Here is a 7,516-nt window from a genome sequence, read left to right as displayed (position 1 = left end):
GGTTATAATCGGAATACAATGCTACATGTAAACGGGGCTAGTGTTAGAGGTCACGAATGCAGCCATTCTGTTATTTTTAGAGATCAAAAAGTGTCACAGTCCAAGTAATGAGTGAGTGTGTATGTTTGTGAGTGTGAGTGTGTGTGTGAGTGTGACTCAGGACAGTAAAACCAGAAATCCTTGTACTTGTGGGGACATTTTTTGGTCCCCATGAGGAAAAAAGCTTTTAAATCAGACTAAGGGGCTGTTCACACAGAATGCGTTTTTCCATTTCAATGCGCTACTTTTCCATTGTTTTGTTTGTAAACGCGCTAGACAGATGTGTATAACCGCGGCGCTCACATTTTTAAAAAGCATCTTTTTTTTTTTTATTCCACTGCCCGCATTTAGTGATGTTTTTTTAGAAAATGTAAAAATGTAGAAAGTTTTGTGTGATAAAACGTGTGTGTGCTCTTTTTCAGTGAGTGATCTGAGGATTGTTCTGCTGGGAAAGAATGTATCAGGAAACAGCCAAGTGGGAAACACTATACTGGAAACATCAGTGTTTCAAAGTGAAGCTCCTTCATCTTATTCACAGCAGCAGAGTGTGATAATCAGTGGAACGGTGGAGAAGAGACACATCACAGTCATCAACACTGCTAACCTGCTCCAGCCACAGCTCACACAGCATCAGATCATACAGAGAGTGAGCGAGTGTGTGTCTCTGTGTGCTCCAGGACCTCATGTGATCTTACTCGTCCTGCAGTTTAAGGACTTCAGTGAGGAGGACCTGAGAAGAGTGACATATGTGCTGAACCTCTTCAGTGTGAAGGCCATTAAACACACTATAGTGCTGACTACTGATGAAGAGACACGCACATCTAAATGGACTTCTCTGGTAATGGATAACGCTATTCAAAATTTAATAAAGGAGTGTGGAGGAAGACATCTTCAGTTTGATGCAAGAAACCCAGGATGGCGCTCTGAGATGATCAGACGGATAGAGAAGATACTCCAGACAGAACATGAAGAATTTGTCATCTGTAACATGTATAAGTATGTAGATTATGGAACATCAGTGGATAAAGGTCTGAGTAGATCTGGAGGTTCAGCCCGAGGAGACGACAGAGACAAATATGGAAAATTATATCAGAGCACCAAATCAGGAAGTGATGGAGGAGGTTTGTCAAAGTCTTTTTTCTGGATAATTTCTGGAACTAATATTTTGTCCTTGTAGTTACAGTCATACAGTAGTGCTACTTATTTTTCTCCCTGTCATTTTCTGCCTCTACTGCACTGTAACAGTTACTTATTATTTTTAGTAATGTTTTGCTTTAGTCGAATTTTAACATTTTAGCGTTCTTTTAACATTTTAACGTTCCTGTCCGCATTCCTTCTGTATTATTACCATTCCGAAACCGGTTTGATTAGAAAAAAATACCAGTTAATAATGTATTTATTTATTTTTTATTGTTACTTTTTTTTTGCCTGTACTTCAATAATAATAATAATAATAATAATAAGTACAGCATTTTCTTTACTCAAAAAAACATAAAGAGAGTCTTGTATCTGCTATCTAGTCATAGCCAATACAACATCATATTTTATAGATGTCCAAATATATTAAACAAAAGGAAAAATGGTCAAGGGTTTAAATATAGAAATTAAAGTATGTTTTTCAATATATTTTAAAAGGTTTGCGGCATGGTTAAAAAAAAAAAAACACTACTCGTATATACATTTTTTAGAGGAAAAATGATAAGTCAGGTATAAGCTATACGTTGCATTTTTATTACTACATTGAGAAATAATGTAAAATACTGGTAAATATAGCAAATGTTCACAAAAATTAGGCAAGGCAAGTTTATTTATATAGCACATTTCATACACTATAGGAATTCAAAGTGCTACACATAGAGAGGAATAAAAATAATCACAAAATAAAAGCAAGGAACATTCAAACAGTTATTCAAAAGCTTTACATAGAAAGGAATTATAATAATCCCACTATAGGAATTTATAGAGCTTTGCATAGAAAATAGACACAAAATAAAAGCACAGGAAATTAAAACAGTTATAAAAGGAATTAACATAGATAAATGATACAGTTATAAAATGAATTAGAGTAAAATGAATTAAAATAGTGAATAAACTTCTCATCTGGCATTCTGTGGATTTTCATATACCGTGGATTATCTGAGCCCACCAGACCAGTAATCTGTACCAATCCAGACGAGTAACCTGTAGTGTTGTCACGATACTAGAATTTCTAACTTCGATACGATACCTTGAAAAATATTAATATTCGATACCACGGAGAGAAAAACTGCCACAATATTAAGGGGGTAATTTGTTTTATTTAAAGCTAAATATAACAAGTTTAGAACATGACAATGAGGTATATTTTACATGAACAAAATGTCCTGAGGTAGTGCACTTGTTCAAAAGCATAAATGCTGGTTAATACATTAACGTTATTTGATGAACAGATTTAAACGCAAACGTGCGTGCATCACACGCGAAAACAATGCTCACTGGATCAACATCAAGTCACCTTTATTTATATAGTGCTTTTAACAATACAGATTGTGTCAAAGCACTTAACAGTATCAAATTGGAGGATAGAGTGTCAGTAATGTATAATAATAAGATTAAACATTCAATTTTCAGTTAAAGGTATTTCATTATTGAATTCAGAGATGTCATTGTCTAGCTCAGTTTAGTTTAATTAGTATCTCTGTAATCAAATTGATGATAATCGCTAATGAAGGCAAATTGCAGAATTAAATAATTTTTTGAATAAAGTTAAAAAAGCACAAGTTAATTTACATTTGACCACAGTTAAAATATTTACTTGTCTAAGATTCCTCAGTCAGATTATATTAACTTCAAGAATTACGGTGAAAAAACGAGACAACACACACTCATATCAACAACAATACTAGGCCATCTTGGTTAATGTTTCAGAAATGTTAAAATGAGAAGAGTTACCAATAGGGGTGCACGATTCAGAAAATTTCACGATTCGATTCGATACCGATTTTTTGTCTCAAGATTCGATTCAAAATCGATTTTCGATTAAAAAACGATTCTCGATTCAAAAAAACGATTCACATTATGTAAATGTTGTTGACTTTTTGCAGTGTGATTGCAGTAGACATACAATTTAAAAGAAAAGAAATAACAAATTAAATGAAGTTTGATATTACTTTGTCTTCATAAAAACTTTTGCAACTAAACAGTGCAAAGTGCCAAGCTTTGGCCAGCTTTCAAATACATTTAATTCAAGTTTAAATTAAAACTTAAATACATTTTTTTTTTTTTTTACATTTAGCTTTAAAGTGCTGTAGTCAGATCAAACAAACAATACTGCTAAATGTAGTTTAAGGAGTAGGCTATTGACGGCAAAATAGGCTACAGAATGTTTCGTTCTGTATTGACAGACTGTGCAATTTTTGAAAATCAATAAAAAAAAATACAATAAGCCTACATTATATCTGCATTTATGTCAAAACCTAGACTTTCAAACATCAAAATGTAATTTATTAATATGAATATTCGTGTCAAAATGACATAAACATTCTATTTTGCCTGGAAACGCTTCCAACACGCTTGCGTGTCGTGAGAAAAATAGGCGTCGGTTCTATTTCTAGCATGCACGCGTTTTCCGCACAACTCGGGCCACACCTGAGACGCATGTGTCCCGCAGGCTGTGTGCAAGCTCTAACATGTTAACATGGGAGCCGAAATAAAAACAGACACGCCACACAGCCAGCCAGCCTTCCTTCTGCTCCGCTTCTGCTGCACATCATCTTTTGGCTATGACAAGAGTGTGCAGGCGTAAGTGTGAATTCGATGCAGCGCCATCTAAGGGAATGGCAAGCTAAACTCATTTCAGGACAATATCAAAAAAATATATATTTCAATAAAATAAAAAAAAAAAACAAGAATCGATTTTTGGAATTCTATGAATCGATTTTGAATCGGTAAAGTTTGAATCGCGATTCATATGTGAATCGATTTTTTTGCCCACCCCTAGTTACCAACCTCTCGAAATTATTTATATAGATCCCGGTGTCGGTCTTTCAGGTGCTTTGCTATATTAGGCCCTGATCACACCTAACGCGTTTCTCAGGTTCGAAAACGCGAGGCACACAGCACTTACCATCATCACACAGAACGAGCGGTGCGCTGCGTTTTTTATGTTGCTAGGCAACCACTGAAGCAGCTGTCCTGTCAGTCAAGTAAACGTCAAATCAGCCTTTTATTAACTTTATTTATTTTCTGTAAACATTGTGGTAGTTACAGTTCGTGAAGTCATTAAGCTCCTGGTAACCCGCGAGTGCACCACAAGTTTATCCTCCATCATCGCACTCTCCGGGCGTTCAAGCAACTAGCTTTCATCACTAAAACGGAAGGCCCGCCTCTCCATTCAATCGATTGGACAGTGGAAAAAAAAACGATTTTTCCACTCGGAGTTGCTTTTTTTTCAACTTCTAAAACGCGAGGCACAGCAGGAGGTAAAAAGCGAGGCGCAGTAGGCGCATAAACGGCGCGCAGAACGCTCGCTGGAAGCCAATTGAAAATAGGCGCCTATCACTGCCAAAAACGCGTCAGGTGTGATCGGCCCCATTCACTTCACTTTTGCTATTTAACCAGAGCAAATGAGACGAGTGCGCATGTGGTGTTTGTCAACACGTCTTTGGAGAGAAGTGAAAGTGAAAGCTCGGCTAGTATCGGTGTATCGATACTTCAGGAAATTAGTATTAGTAACGTTCAGATATTTCAGTATCGATATTGATCAAAATATCGATATTTTTTTCTAATCTGGACTAGTCACCACAGTGTTCTCTTGATAATCCGTACCAGACCAGTAATCTGTACTAGTTACCAGTGTTCTCTTGATAATCCGTACCAGACCAGTAATCTGTACTAGTTACCAGTGTTCTCTTGATAATCCGTACCAGACCAGTAATCTGTACTAGTTACCAGTGTTCTCTTGATAATCCGTACCAGACCAGTAATCTGTTCTAGTTACCAGTGTTCTCTTGATAATCCGTACCAGACCAGTAATCTGTACTAGTTACCAGTGTTCTCTTGATAATCCGTACCAGACCAGTAATCTGTTCTAGTTACCAGTGTTCTCTTGATAATCCGAACCAGAACAGTAATCTGTACTAGTCACCACAGTGTTCTCTTGATAATCCGAACCAGAACAGTAATCTGTACTAGTCACCACAGTGTTCTCTTGATAATCCGTACCAGACCAGTAATCTGTACTAGTTACCAGTGTTCTCTTGATAATCCGAACCACAACAGTAATCTGTACTAGTACCCAGTGTTCTCTTGATAATCCGAACCAGAACAGTAATCTGTACTAGTCACCACAGTGTTCTCTTGATAATCCGTACCAGACCAGTAATCTGTACTAGTTACCAGTGTTCTCTTGATAATCCGAACCAGAACAGTAATCTGTACTAGTCACCACAGTGTTCTCTTGATAATCCGAACCAGAACAGTAATCTGTACTAGTCACCACAGTGTTCTCTTGATAATCCGTACCAGACCAGTAATCTGTTCTAGTTACCAGTGTTCTCTTGATAATCCGAACCAGAACAGTAATCTGTACTAGTCACCACAGTGTTCTCTTGATAATCCGAACCACAACAGTAATCTGTACTAGTCACCACAGTGTTCTCTTGATAATCCGAACCACAACAGTAATCTGTACTAGTCACCAGTGTTCTCTTGATAATCCGTACCAGACCAATAATCTGTACTAGTTACCAGTGTTCTCTTGATAATCCGAACCACAACAGTAATCTGTACTAGTACCCAGTGTTCTCTTGATAATCCGAACCAGAACAGTAATCTGTACTAGTCACCACAGTGTTCTCTTGATAATCCGTGCCAGACCAGTAATCTGTACTAGTCACCACAGTGTTCTCTTGATAATCCGTACCAGACCAGTAATCTGTACTAGTACCCAGTGTTCTCTTGATAATCCGTACCAGACCAATAATCTGTACTAGTTACCAGTGTTCTCTTGATAATCCGAACCACAACAGTAATCTGTACTAGTACCCAGTGTTCTCTTGATAATCCGAACCAGAACAGTAATCTGTACTAGTCACCACAGTGTTCTCTTGATAATCCGTACCAGACCAGTAATCTGTACTAGTTACCAGTGTTCTCTTGATAATCCGAACCAGAACAGTAATCTGTACTAGTCACCACAGTGTTCTCTTGATAATCCGAACCAGAACAGTAATCTGTACTAGTCACCACAGTGTTCTCTTGATAATCCGTACCAGACCAGTAATCTGTTCTAGTTACCAGTGTTCTCTTGATAATCCGAACCAGAACAGTAATCTGTACTAGTCACCACAGTGTTCTCTTGATAATCCGAACCACAACAGTAATCTGTACTAGTCACCACAGTGTTCTCTTGATAATCCGAACCACAACAGTAATCTGTACTAGTCACCAGTGTTCTCTTGATAATCCGTACCACACCAGTAACCTGTACTAGTTACCAGTGTTCTCTTGATAATCCGTACCAGACCAGTAACCTGTACTAGTTACCAGTGTTCTCTTGATAATCCGTACCAGACCAGTAATCTGTACTAGTTACCAGTGTTCTCTTGATAATCCGAACCAGAACAGTAATCTGTACTAGTCACCACAGTGTTCTCTTGATAATCCGAACCAGAACAGTAATCTGTACTAGTTACCAGTGTTCTCTTGATAATCCGTACCAGACCAGTAATCTGTACTAGTCACCACAGTGTTCTCTTGATAATCCGAACCAGACCAGTAATCTGTACTAGTCACCACAGTGTTCTCTTGATAATCCGAACCAGAACAGTAATCTGTACTAGTCACCACAGTGTTCTCTTGATAATCCGTACCAGACCAGTAATCTGTACTAGTCACCACAGTGTTCTCTTGATAATCCGAACCAGAACAGTAATCTATACTAGTCACCACAGTGTTCTCTTGATAATCCGTACCAGACCAGTAACCTGTACTTAGTTACCAGTGTTCTCTTGATAATCTGTACCAGACCAGTAATCTGTACTAGTTACCAGTGTTCTCTTGATAATCCGTACCAGACCAGTAACCTGTACTAGTTACCAGTGTTCTCTTGATAATCCGTACCAGACCAGTAATCTGTACTAGTTACCAGTGTTCTCTTGATAATCCGTACCAGACCAGTAATCTGTACTAGTCACCACAGTGTTCTCTTGATAATCCGTACCAGACCAGTAATCTGTACTAGTCACCACAGTGTTCTCTTGATAATCTGTACCAGACCAGTAATCTGTACTAGTTACCAGTGTTCTCTTGATAATCCGTACCAGACCAATAATCTGTACTAGTTACCAGTGTTCTCTTGATAATCCGTACCAGACCAGTAATCTGTACTAGTTACCAGTGTTCTCTTGATAATCCGTACCAGACCAGTAATCTGTACTTGTCTCCACAGTGTTCTCTTGATAATCCGAACCAGAACAGTAATCTGTACTAGTTACCA

The sequence above is a fragment of the Scardinius erythrophthalmus genome (genome assembly GCF_964197995.2).
Source record: "Scardinius erythrophthalmus genome assembly, chromosome: 14".
Taxonomy (NCBI): domain Eukaryota; kingdom Metazoa; phylum Chordata; class Actinopteri; order Cypriniformes; family Leuciscidae; genus Scardinius; species Scardinius erythrophthalmus.
The sequence above is the reverse complement of the archived record's forward strand: the minus strand, read 5'-3'. Positions refer to the sequence as shown.